The sequence below is a fragment of the Choloepus didactylus genome, chromosome 17, assembly GCF_015220235.1.
Source record: "Choloepus didactylus isolate mChoDid1 chromosome 17, mChoDid1.pri, whole genome shotgun sequence".
NCBI classification, from domain to species: domain Eukaryota; kingdom Metazoa; phylum Chordata; class Mammalia; order Pilosa; family Megalonychidae; genus Choloepus; species Choloepus didactylus.
The window spans coordinates 10,657,738-10,671,864 of record NC_051323.1 but is presented as its reverse complement, the minus strand read 5'-3'; the positions used below and the strand labels follow the sequence as shown (position 1 = coordinate 10,671,864).

Sequence of the window (14,127 nt, the reverse complement as noted above, 5' to 3'; positions counted from 1 at the left end):
TCCCCCTGCTACCCTATTTCTTATTTTAGTTATCTGTATCCTCTCTACCTTCCTCTTCACCAGTCCAGGCAAAGGTCTGTCAATTTTACTGATGTTTTCAAAGAAACAGCTCCTGCTTTTGTTGATTCTCTCCATTGTTCCTCTACTTTCCTTTCATTCATCTCTAGTCCAGTCCCCACCATCTCCTTCCCTCTGCTCACCCTGGGGTCAACCCACTCCTCTCTTTTCAGTTCTTCCAGTTTTGAAGTTAGGCCTTGTATTTGTAATCTTTCTTCTTTTTTATTGCAAGCATTTAGAGCTATAAATAGACCACTCAGCACTGCCCTTCCTGCATCACATAAGTTTCAGCACGTTGTGACTTTATCTTCATTCACCTCAAGATACCTGTTAATTTCTCTTGTTATCTCCTCCTTAACCTATTGGCTGTTTACTTGTACTTTGTTCAATTTCCACATATTTGTGAATTTTCCATTTCTCCCTCTGTTATTCATCTCCAGCTTCTACCTTAAGAAACTAGAAAAAAAGATCATATTAAAGCAAAAGTATGTACAGGTAAGGGAATTATACTATTTAAAGCTTTATGCCCACAAGTTTGGTAAACATATATCAGATAAACAACATCCTTGAAAAACACAACTACCTTCTTTCTCATGAAGAAATACATAACATGAATAACCTTTTGTGCGTTAAAGAAATTTATTTTGAAGTTTAAAAATATCCCCAAAAGAATACTTCAGGATTAGATAGTTTCATTGGAGAATTCTACTAATGTTTAAAAAAGAATAATAATTTTACTCTAAGTATTTAAGAAAATAGAGAGGAAGAAAAACTTCCTATATCATTTTCAATTCAGGGTCATAATTACCCTGAATTGAAAAACAAAGAAAACACAAGGAAAAATCAAACAGTCACACAACAGCAACAAACAAAGAAAAATACAAGCAAGTGTTCATCATTTACATAGATTCAAAATTTATTAACACAATATTAGGAATATAATCCATCAATACATAAAGTAATAATATACCAGGACCAAGTGTAGTTTATTCAAGGGATAGAAATTAAATTCACAGTAAGTACTACTATGTTCCCACTAAAATGGTTAAAATTAAAATGACTAACAATTTCAAATGTTGGCAAGGAAGGTATAATCACTTTGGGAAATAATTCCACAATGTGTTGTAAAATTAAACTTTTTTTTATGATCCATTCATTCCACTCTTATGTACTTAAACAAGAAAAATAAAATAAATGTCCACACAATGAACTGGGTATTAATGTCCATAGCAAATTTATTTTCAATTACCATAAATTTTAAAAATTCAAATGCAAAGTATGTGAATGGATAAACAAATTATGGGAAATCCATATAATAGAATACTGCTCAAGAATAAAAGGAATGAAATCCTGACATACAAAAGGACACAGATGCCTGTCAGAATCATGCTGAGAGAACAAAGTTAAACATTAAATAGTAAACCTGGTCTTTCCATTTATGTGAAACTGTGTAAAAGACAAATCTAATATACAGTGACAGAAAGCACAGCCAGTTGCTATCTTGGGCAATGAGTAGAACAGTATTGTTTGGGACAGGGCAGGATGGAGTTTGTTTAGGGTTGCTGAAATGTGCTATGCCTTGATTGTATTGGTATATAGGTATAAACAGATAGGTATATATATGTGCATATAAACAGTACACTTTTGTCAAAACTCATCAAACTATGACCTTAAAATGGTCAGTTATATTAAATGAAAATTTTATCCCAGGAAAGTTTATTTTAAAAAGATAATAACCATTTCTTTCCATTCACTTAATAATGTTTCTTTTTTCTCATACATGTTCTTAATCCAAACTTACCCTTATATGTTGCTTTTAGGTGTATGTTTTGTTTAGGGCAGATTCAATTTGATTTTCCTCTACAAAATGGACACATTTTTGCAAATCATCTATTTTACATCAATTTTCCCATTGAATTTGCTCCCAGCATTATTGGTTATTGAATTCCAATAAATACAAGGGTTGAGCTCCCTGTTTTCTTCCATTGGTCCAAATAATTCATCCTCATGCTCATACCACTGTTATTTTGTGTTAAAATGTACTAATATCTTTACAGAAAATCTCCATTCTTTACTATTCTCCAAAAGTAGTGCTTTGTAGACCATCATAATTCCATATACAAAGTAGAGAAAGTTTATTGAATTCCTAAAACAACCCAACTAGAAAATTTTAGTGGTATTGCATAATATGATAGAGTGATTTGCAGAGATTTGACATTTAAAATATATTAAGTATTGCTGTCCAGGAATACCTCTTAATTTATTCAAATCACCTTTTCTTTATTTCATTATATTTGACATCTTTTTGCAGAGGGCTTTTATATTCTTGGTTGAGTTCTTTCTTAGATGCTTTATATTTTTATGTCTATTTGAATCATATTTCATCTTTGGCTAAACTGTCTTTGGGGATTGATCATGTATCCAGCAAAAGAGATGGTCAAATCTTAAACTGCATTCCTGTGGTTGTGAATCCATTTATAAATAGGACAAAATGATTTCTCTAAATAGAAATGATTTCTCAAAAATAATTTCTCTAAATAGATCTTCTATTCAACAATCATGTGGAATTTGGGGAAAAATTTGAAAAAAAATATATTGCTGCTGCAAAAAATTAACACAAACGTAGTGGCTTGAAACAGTGTGACTTTATTTTTAAATAAATAATTCATACTTCTGGAGGTCAGAGTCAGTTTCACAGGGCTAAAATCAAGGTCTTGGTGGCCTGAGATCCCTCCAGAAACTCTCGAGATGAAACCATTTTCTTGCCTTTTCCAGCTTCTCGAAGCCGCCTGCATTCTGTGGAGCATGACCTCTTTCTTCATCATCAGACCCAGCAACGTAGCATCTTCTCTCCCCTCTGACTTTTTTATTCATCCTTACATCTTACCTCTCTAATGCTAATCTTCCTCCTTCCTCTTATGGCACCCCTTGTTATTACCCACCTAGACAATTCAGTATTGTCTCCCCACCTCATGTTCCTTAATTTAATCGCATTTGCAAAGTGCCTTTTGCCGTGTGAGGTAAGATACCCACAGGTTCCAGATATTAGGACCTGGCTATCTTTCAGGTCCATTATTCATCTCACCATGTTGACATTGTTAATTCTCAGTAAAAATGGAATTTTCTTAGCAAGAACACTGACAGTGGTTGAGCAGCTATCAATCGCTGTAATTGACTGTGATTCTGAATCAAGGTTTACTAAACTCAGTCTCCTGTGAGCATCCCTTGGTGACACCTGACTTTCAGCAAATCCACGTGGAGCAGAAATACGGCATTCTCTGGGTCAGGAGAGTGCTAACTACTCCTTCTTACCCAAGCAAAAAATATCATATTGCAGATTCATTAGAGTTCTGTAGCTCTAGGGATAACTTTATGCCTGTCCTAATTCTTTGAAAATGGAATATTTGGAAAACTCAGAACTTTGTAATCAGTGACTGACTTGTCTCAAACGTGGCAACCTCTTCTCACACATTTTAGTTTCTTGACATTGGAGTTGCTGAATGTATCATCCTTCCCTTGCCAGCTCTACCTCTGCTTTCTCTCCACACTTGAGCCACCCAGAACTGTGTTCCTCTTTTCACTATCCCATATGAAACAGAAAGATGCTATAAAACATTTAAACCAAACTTTGGAAGGCTTTAATTTGATTACTAACTTTGCTAATTTTAGTCTGTAATTGTGCAAATCATATAATATCTCTGATTTTCAGTTTCCTCTCTTGTGAAATTAAGATAATGACACTTTTATGCCTACTTCTGAGCATTTTTCCCCTCTTAGCATTTTTAAGCAGATCAATACATGATGATAACTTACAAATTACAAAATGCTCTAAAAATGCAAATTATTCCTGATATAAAAATTAGCTTTTAGGCACACTCATACTGCTGGGGGACCATGTATATATTGATAAAAGCTTTTTGAAGGGATAGTTGGCATTTTTCTCTTTGACCCAATAATTGCATTAATAGGAATTTATTTTATGCAAATTGTATGAATACATTCAAAGATTTATGAAAAGCATGCTCATCAGAGACAAAGAGTAAAGACAACCAAATCATAAATAAACCTTGAGACTTTTGTATGATAGGAAAATTGTGCAGTCATTCCAAATAATGATTGTAGGAACGATTATCACAGTGCATGTGCTCACATGGTAAGTTTAGGCGAAGATACTAAAACAGTTGCATCTGAACTTCATTGCCTAAAGACAGACAGACACATAAAATACATGGGTGGCATTGAACTATTAAATATTCTTATGCCTGAGTATTAGATTATAAGTAGTTTTAAAAATTTTTCTTTATAGTTTCTAGCATTTATAATTGCCTATAATCAACATATTTTGTCTTTATATAGAGAGGAAGGAATTATTTCCTTTAAAAAATGGTTTCAAATATTTATACACCCATCTGTCTAAATGATCTATTTTCTTTTCCAAGGTATTTTGTGCTTTAAACAAGATGTCATCACAGAATATCCTGCAGAGCTAGCACAGATATAATCTACTCCAACTGGTGTATTTTATGGATGGGGAAATTTGGTCACCACTGGGCTTAATCACTCAAGATCACAGAAAACAATCCTTTAGAATTAAGTTATGCTAACCAGCTGGGATTTCCATTAATTTATGGTTGACTACTTATTTTGCAATGAATGGTTCATCCTTGATAAGGACTTCAAAATTTTAGCAATCAGATAAGGGCCATATAATTGTTCTAGAGGGAAGTAGGGCAAAATAGAGCAATTCCCAGAGGGCCTGATATTATATTTCATAAACAACTGCTTCCTCTCTATAGTGTGCAGCCCCAGGTCAGCATTTAAGGAGTGGGGAATATAATTAATTAGCATGCAGAAGAGAATTTGATGGCTTGTGGCCTAAGAGGAACTTTGCTGGGGTTAGCCGCCCCCAGAGTTAATTCCTAGATCAGCTCTATTAGTGTCTGGGGTTGCTGCCAGTTCAAACTATGCCTTCTGGGTGGATGATTTGGCCTGGAAGAGTTGAGTTGTATACTTGAACAAGGCAGAGAAAGCAAGGAGAAGCCAGTTAGAGTAAGGGCGCTTGATCAGTGCTGAAGATAAAATGCCATTCAGGATATGGTTATGTTAAAAAGAATTGAAACCAAATATTCTCCAACACAAGGTCCTGCTCTCTGTCCTCTATTTTATAACAGCTCTGGAAAGTATTTGCAGGCTGATGTTGAGCTCCTGCATCAGTTAGCATTGATCAGAACATTCAGCAAGAGACACATGTTCTAGAATAGGAGGAGTGCTTAATTCAGAATCAGAGAATCTAGACTCAAATTCAACTTTTATCTTTAACTTGTTTTGTGATTGAAGGCAGTGGCAGTAAGAGATCACTTGTCCTCTTGGAACTTCCTCATCATAGACAGAAGTGGGTGATTATTCCAACACTCCCTAGTAAGCTTTGAGAACCAACTGCTTAGGATGTTGCCCCATACAAAGTTGGAATCAACAACAGATTCCTAAGTGGCTTCCACTGCTTTGAGGGAATTATCTGCAAAATTTAGTGACGTTCTACTGATGGAATTGTTGAGATGCAACTGACAGTTGTGATTGGGTTGTTGCAGTCTTACCCAACATACAAATAGACTATGTAAATCTCAGGTGGATTGTCACATTTAATATGCCAAACTCAAGGCCCAATATAAGAATGGAAAAACAGCAGATTTTCTGTCAGGTGATGGGAGAAAGGTAAGTTTTGACTGATGCCTGCCTCAATGATTTGCAGCTTCTGTGGAATTTACACAGGAACATTTTCAAGGTGTTCAAGACCACAGGACTCCTCTTACATGCTCTTGGAGTGTAAAATTGACTAATCAGAAGGTGGTTAAGAGTGCATGCTAGAATCAGACACTTTTACACTTACTGACCTCACCAATTCTTGGGTGATTTTAAGCAATTATGGAAACTCTGGGCCTCTGTGCCCTTGGGAATGAGCAGGCCTCCACCCTGAGAGGATGGCTGTGAGAGACAGGAGAGCAGGAAAGAGCCGCACTTACTTACTGGCCCATGGTGAGCCCTAGATTCAGGAGATTCAGGAGAATTATTGCTAAGCAAAGTTTTCTTCGGAAACTGTCTTTATAAAATCAGGAAAATAAGGCTACCTGAACTGTAACGATGGTAAAGATATGATAACCAACAGGAAAGCACTTTGCCGAGTTTCAAAGAACTGTATAGGTGTAGCTCTGACTTTTCCATGTCTATTATATTTGTATTCTATTGAATGAATCCATAATGGAATCATTTGCAGGTGGGAGTCTGAGGTGGCAAATATTTTCACTAGTGGCTCATTATTTTGGTGTACTGGGAAGAACGTAAGACATAGCCAAAACCTGAGCATATATGCTAATAGAGAATAACTTGAATATTAACTTTTTTATATAACATTTATTCCAGATGCACACGGTTGGTTTTCAGGATCCATGTTGCTGAATGCATGCAGGGATCATTAAAGTAAGAATTCCCCTTGTCCATGTATACTACTCTGGCTCAGGATTCTTGGAGATGCCTCTGACTTCTACCAAGGTGGTGTGCTTGTAGATTTTTCTTCAGCTCACCACTGTTCTCGCTTTCCATTTTCAGAAGTCATGTCCCGATCACTATGAATGACAGTAAAACCACCTCAGACCTTCTCCTAGACACATGCACTGTTTCCTAGATCAGTGTGTACCTTGCTCCATCCTGATAACCAACTCCACCAGCCTCAGCCAGGCAGGCTCTCATTGTCTGACTGAAAGTTTTAAAATCATGTCAAGTTCTGCTTGGTATCCCTCACGCTCTTTCTCTAAAAGATTATTTGGATGGGATAGGGGAAGTATTCTTTGTTCTTCTGTTATCTAGTCTTTTTGTGTCTCCTTAGTCCTTCAGTTTAGGACTGAAGAGGCAGAACTTGCCGTGTGACCTCTCTGTGCCTTAGTTTCCCCATATGTAAAATGGGAATAATAATGGCATTTACTTCTTAGAGTTGTTGTAAAGAGTAAATAAGTTTATGGAATAGTGCCTAGAACCCAGTAAGCACTGTGGGGAAGTCAACAATTATTAAGACCCACCCTGTATTTCCAGAGATGTCCTCTACCCCATTCATGGCCACATTTATCTCTCTCTCTCTCTCATATATATATATATATATATATATATATATATATATATACACATATGTACACACATATATATGAATACATGTATATTTTTTTATGTATATGCATGTGCGTATCTCTCATTTCTATCTCTCTTTGTTCTCTCTCACTATAAATATATATATCGTGCGTGTGTGTGTGTGTGTGTGTGTGTGTGTGTGCATGTTAAAACCACTGGATAGAAATGGAAAGGATTATCTTTGTAATTACTTATTTGTTTGTGAATGGGCTCATCCACCCTGCCCAAATGAAGAAAGATATTGAAGGCCCTTCAAAATCAATGTGAATGTCAACACCCTTAGACAGATGGCCAACCTGCCTTGTGATAAGCACAATGAGCAAATCAATGAAACTCATTAGAAGCTACTTAAGAGTAATAAATTATAAAGAGATAAATAATACTTCAGCAACGGTTTCGCTCTGAGACCTTGAATACAAGGTGTCAGATTTGGAAACCACCTGCTTAATAAGCCAAGGCACAAGATTGTGAATAATTTTTAAAAGGTCAGAGCTTCTCCATATGAATAAAGTGGGCAATTTGCGTGTAAGCGACACTGCCTGTAGACTGGCAGGAGCGAGCAGCAGGAAAACTTTCTTCTCTCTGCCACTATCACCTGCCTGTAACATGTACACATGCATAAGCAACAGAGAAAATTGTCCTGAGCTAACGGTTGAGAAAAAAAGCTTGTATTTCATTTTAGAATGTGTTTATGCCTAGTTATTTTCCCATAGTCATTGTTGTTCGTATGCTTATACTAAAGGGCCCTTCTGAGTCTGGGGTTAATGCAGTGCCAGCTACAACTTTATCTAATTGGAAAGGACTTGAACAGTCACTCATATTTAAGTGGCAAAACCTTCAGAAGCAGTCGCATTTCAATAAGGGATAAGCTGTAAGTCACAGAAATGAATCTGTAATGGTACAAGTTGAGGCCTCTGTGAGCAAGTGAAGGAGGAGTTGGGAATATAGAACAACTGGCCACTTTCCTTGAGATCACATATTCTGTTCAGGTAGCACGTTTTTCATTTTTTTTTTCCCTGCAGAAGGCTAGAACCACCCTGTTTTTTTTGGACAAAAATGCTGTCAATCTGCACATGGCCTTCTGGAATTTTGTACCCAATTAAACCATTTGTTGGTGCCCTGGAGCATCCCCACCTACAAGTTTCTCAGCTAATGAGTTGCTGGGTAGATTCAGTCAAAGAGTTCCTTCTCAAGGACAATGCCTTTTTCTGTTTGAAAAGCCTGCAAGAAATTTCTGGAGCAGAGAGAAGCACAAGAATACGTGTTTTCTTATAGAGTAAAAGCGGCTATTTTACACAGTCTGACCATGTGTGTGCAAAGTAGACTTGTTCAGTTCAGCAACTGGGTATTCTCTTCATGGCAATGCCAAATTTACAGCTATTTAGAAATAAATTAATGGAAACCTGAGACAAAATCCTCCACTTCATTGTAAAAGCTGCCTTCTCAGGCAGTCATGAAGAATACGCCTTTAAAAGGTATCTTCACAAATGGCCACGTTCTGCTTACTGACATAAATCTACTTATGGTCCACAGGACCCAGATGTGGAAGGAGGAAATTGGTTCCTGAAGTTTGGTGTTAAGAATCTGCAAATAGTTATTGATATATTACTGAGAGAAATGGAGAGAGATGTGGAGAGAGTAATACACAGAGAGAAAGAAAAAGAGAGAAGTGGGGGGGAGATTGGAGAGAAAAGATAAATGCATGAGAGGAATAGGTGGGATTAAAATAAAAAGAGAAAGTAGAAGGGACAGAAAGGATTGAAGAAAGTAATCATTCCTTTATCAAAATTACTTCAACTTTTTTAACCTAGGGGTTTTAATGTATATGTTCGAAACATAGTCATCCTATTTTTAGGCATAAGTTATACAATTTAACACACATTTACAAGTATGCCCTCCCATCACATAGCGGTAAGGAATTATTTCTTAGAGATAGGTTTTCTGTAAACCAAATATTTAGCCTTAGCTACTCTTTTTTTTTTTTTTTTTTTTTTTTGCCAAAAATCATAGTATCAGAGAATTGGTTCATTGGGTTAATGATTCATGATTGCCAGCATTAGTGGAAAATTTTGTGACCTAAGAAAATTAATCTGCCTCTATATTGACTATATATTGACTTATTGACATTTATATAGACCAGGTATACAAGTAAGTTCTTGGCATATGCTAATTCTTGAGGATAGTGACTGCCTGAGTGTGAAGTTAAGACAGAGGTTGTGATTATTTTCTGGCATAGCAGAAATGAGTGTCAAGCCTTCCATGGGCACATGGGGAAAAACTGTATCATATGTGCCAGGTATTTGTGATCTGTGTTCTAAAGATGCACTATCCAATGTAGTAGCAAATAAACACATGTGGCTATTAAATCTTTGAAACAAGGTTCGTCTGACTTGAGATGAGTTATACGAGTAAAATACACCACTGAATTTCAAAGACTTAGTACTAAAATACGTAAAACATCTTATTAACAATTTTTTATTGCTCTTATGTTAACATGATTTTTTCAGTGTAGCTACTAGAAAATTTAAAATTATATACGTGGGTCACATTATATTTCCAATGGACAGCACCAGTCTAGAAATCAACTCAAATGGTGGTTTTATTGATCATATATCAAAGACATTTAAAAACCAGTATCCTCTCAAATTTTTGATATGAATCCCACACTGTAATATTGATACTTTCATTTTGTGCTAAGAAGATCTGAGTATCCAGTATATACAAGGTTATTATAACTAATATCTGCAAAGCATTTACTATGTCCCATGAGATATTTGCTATAATTCCATTTTATAGAGGATGAAACTCAGACTTAAAGTTCTTAAAGTAACCCATCAAAATTGACAATCTGGTAAACTGTCAAGGTGCAATTTAAATCTGGTAGTCTGATTTAACTGCTATGCTATATTCCCTCTCTGAGGATGTATACACAGAAAATTGGTAACACATTCTTCATTATGCTGACTCTAGGGAATTCCTGAACACCTCAACACTGGCACAGCTCAGGTCCATCATGATTCCTAACTCATGGCATCTGATTTGTAAAGAACTTTAGGGAGTCATGGATATTATTATTTCTCCATGCCTGTGTACTATCTCAAAGGAATTCCTGGTAACCCTGGGCACACACCCAGAGGTGCTTTGTAACCATTTATTTGTTAGCAAAGAAATGGTAGGTGATGGGAACTTCTGTGTTGGAAGGCAGGGAGGTTATATCTTGCTACTGATTCTGAGTGAGCGTGGGCCTCTGTGTGTGCATATCACTGTAAGTAAGTGCTGTCGACCTGGTTGGTATATATTTTGCTCATACCCATTAAGGATTGAATATAATATGCAATTTATGACATAGCCTAAAAAATTAAAAACTTTTCACATTTTTCCCTAAAACACATCACTAATTTCTCCCCCTTTAGCATATCACACTGAGCATAATCTCTTACTGAGTGAGTGTATAATTATAAGTGTCAATTGTTTACCCCCACTTGCGTATAGGTAAGACTTCAGGATAATTGAAATATATCAACTTTAGCATGATTGGGAGGGCAACACTCTTTGACTAAAGGCAACGACATTGGGGTTCAGCTGACAGAAGAGTCTCGTTTCCCTTCTTATTTTTAGTGTGATAAATCACCCCCCAAATTTCTCCCCTTCACCATACACACAGACACACACACACACACACACACACACACACACACACAGGTAGTAGTCTGGGTATCTTTCTTGTACTCTCACTGAAGTTATTATGCAGTGATGGCAGGAACAGAGAGCCTCACTACTCAATCCTTTTTAGCTAATAATAGATGTATTGCAAAGGTACAGTGATCTAAACCCTAAAGTAAACTGTGCTACATTCACTCCACTTACTTTGATAGAATTACATGGAAATTAACCAGAGACAGGATTTTCAAACTGCTTATTTACTATAGAATGATTCATGACAAAAAAATTATCTGGTATAAAATTATGAAATCTGTCTCAAATAAGCCTTCCTCTGACTCATATATAAGTAAGACTTCCTCTAACTCACATATTAATTAGGGTAGGGGAAGAAGTCCACAGTATCTACTTCTTAGGTGAGTGTCCATGATGGTTTTTGAGGCACAGATTCCACCTGTCTCCTAGGAGGGAGCCCAAGCCATTACTGTGGATTTGGTCCAGCACTGGGGCTCTCTTCAATGCAAGGTCAAAACCCTCCTAATAGAACATTAAGCAGAGTTCTGGGATATCATGGCAGTAAATGCTAGTGCCACCAAAATGTGAACATTCAGGCATTTTATACTTGAAAAACTTGAATATGTTGGACTCAGATAAAAATGGAGCACATACAGACTCTGCTATGCCCATCCATCCAGCTGACTGTAGGTTTTGCATATATGCAAATCATGCAGCCCTAACATGTTGGACATAAGTGACTGTTATGGCTTGGTAAAGAGCTGGAATCAAAGTCATACTTGATACACATAAACACTCTAAAATGTATAGGGGGTGTTAAATCCCCTTCCCCCCAAAGTCCTGTTCTAGTTGTTTTTCTCTCCTCACTTTCATCTTTTTGTCATTTTTATTTTTCTCCCAGCTTTTTCAATAGATCTCACCATATTTTTGAACCTTTTGCCTTTCTTAAAATCTGGAACATTTCTTATACAGCCTTCCTTTACCCCATATGATTATCACTAAGGTAAGACCTGAAAAATTATACAACAAACAAAATAGATAATAAAGCCTCTGAAAGCTATAATCCCAACAGTTTACATAAAATGAAGTTACGTAAATCTGCTCTGTGCTTGAAAATGTGGAGAAGGTTCCATTCCTTATTAATTTCTATTTTCCTCAATCTTCATTTCTAGAGACATTTTTGCTTATTTCCGGTATTACAGGTATTTATATGTGACTACCCAGACCTCAGTGTCCTCAGTAACTAAAGGACTTAGAGTTCCTCTGTAGGAAAACTGATCTCACTTTGCATGAAACTGACCATATTAGTATCCCGTTTGACTCTTAATGAGTTTTGCAAAAGGAGTTTACCTATCTGGAGTTGAAAGTTGTCTATATTGTGCAATTTGAAGGACACAAGGAAAAAGCATTCTCCACCCAAAAAAGAAAAAGACCAATTCTTTGTCATAATCTGAGACACTGATGCCATACACCATCAGTGAGGTCTTTGTAGGAAGTGTTGCTTTCTCTGGGGTCTTAGTTTGGACTGAAAAAATGACCTTTTCTCAGCAGGTGTCAGTTTACTGACTGTCTTCCTTAGAATGGGAAGATTCTAAAATAGATAAAGTTACTTGTGCACCAGGGAAGGGAAGCAAGAGAATCCAATTTGGGAAACAGAAGGGGGTATCAGATCATTAAACACTTCCTCTCCATTTTACAGACCACACAATTAACGACTCACTGGAGGAGATGATATGTCCTACTGCATACATTTGTTCTACCATATACTCAGCATGCATTGCTTTCTTGGGGAAGATTCTGGTCCTTTTCTACCCCAAATCCTACATGAACTATCCAGAATGGGAATTTTAGCATAAAGGTAAGTTTGTTAATTTCACTTTTACCCCCAAAGGCTAGCATTTCTATGGAATTTTACAGAATATGTCTTTACTGTTAATTGAGAATGCATCACTTTAAATTTTCTTCATTAATTTCTGCTTATCAGGTGCTCTCACTTTCCTTTAAATGGACTGATTTATGCCTAAACTGTGACTTCCACCATCTGCTATTTTTCTTTGCATATGACCTATTTCATCTTCAGAGTACCCTTGTCTTATGTTCAACTTCTTGGTAAACATAAAACAGCCTACTGCTTGTTGGCTAAAATCCTGCTGCCTTATGCCCAAGCACCTAAAATTGTTGTGACTATTTTCTTCAACCTTTATCTTTAATAGGAGGGAGACAAGGCAATGGATACACCACAAACCCCACTTCAAAAAGAACCTGGATCGTGGAAGGTGAGGGTCCTGCAAGTTGACTTTCTCTGAGTGCACACAATTAGCTTAACAGTAAGTAATTTCTTGTGTAATTATTATGAAACAAGATGGCTTCTAAAAGTTGGGATACTCTTAACAGAAATAGATTCAATGCAAATGCCATTCCACTCAAAATGAACGTATTAATTTCTTACCAGTGATCAGATACTGTAATGGCAACCAGGGCTACAAAGATGAAAAATATGTCCAGTGCCTTCTTTCAAGGAATGAATGGTCTAATCTGTGGCTCAAATATACAAAATATTTTCCATTGGATAAGGGAAAATAGATTTTCTGAATGGATAGTGTGCCAATTTGAATGTATTGTGTCCCCCGAAATGCCATTATCTTTGATGCAATCCTGTGGGGGCAGATGGATTAGTGTTGATAAGATTGTAATTCTTTGATTGTTTCCATGGAGATGTGACCCGCCAAACTGTAGGTGATAACTCTGATTGGATAATTTCCTTGGAGGTGTGGCCCTGCTCATTCAGCATGGGCCTTGATTAGTTTACTAGAGCACTATATAAGGTCAGACAGGAGTGAGCTTGCCACAGCCAAGAGAGACACTTTGAAGAATGCACAGGAGCTGAGAGAGGAGCTGCAGATGAGAGACAGTTTGAAGATGGCTGTTGAAAGCAGACTTTTGCTCCGAAGAATCTACGAGAGGAAAAACACCCCCAAGAACAACTAAGAGTGACATTTTTGAGGAACTGCAGCCTAGAGAGGACCATCCTGGGAGAAAGCCATTTTGAAACCAGAACTCCAGACCATATGCCAGCCACGTGCCTTCCCAGCTAACAGAGGTTTTTTCTGGACACCACTGACCATCCTCCAATGAAGGTACCCAATTGTTGATGACTTACCTTGGACACTTTATGGCCTTAAGACTGTAACTTTGTAACCAAATAAACCCCCTTTATAA

At 36.8% G+C, this 14,127-nt stretch overlaps 1 long non-coding RNA gene across 1 annotated transcript in view; it reads left to right on the top strand.

Moving 5' to 3' along the window:
- The window catches only part of LOC119511974, a 54,186-nt gene extending 40,966 nt beyond the window's left edge, over positions 1-13,220 (top strand). The window contains exons 2-3 of the long non-coding RNA XR_005212301.1: positions 12,608-12,766; positions 13,122-13,220. This is a non-coding gene — a long non-coding RNA (uncharacterized LOC119511974). The remainder of the gene's footprint in view (positions 1-12,607; positions 12,767-13,121) is intronic.
- Positions 13,221-14,127: the final 907 nt, after the last annotated feature.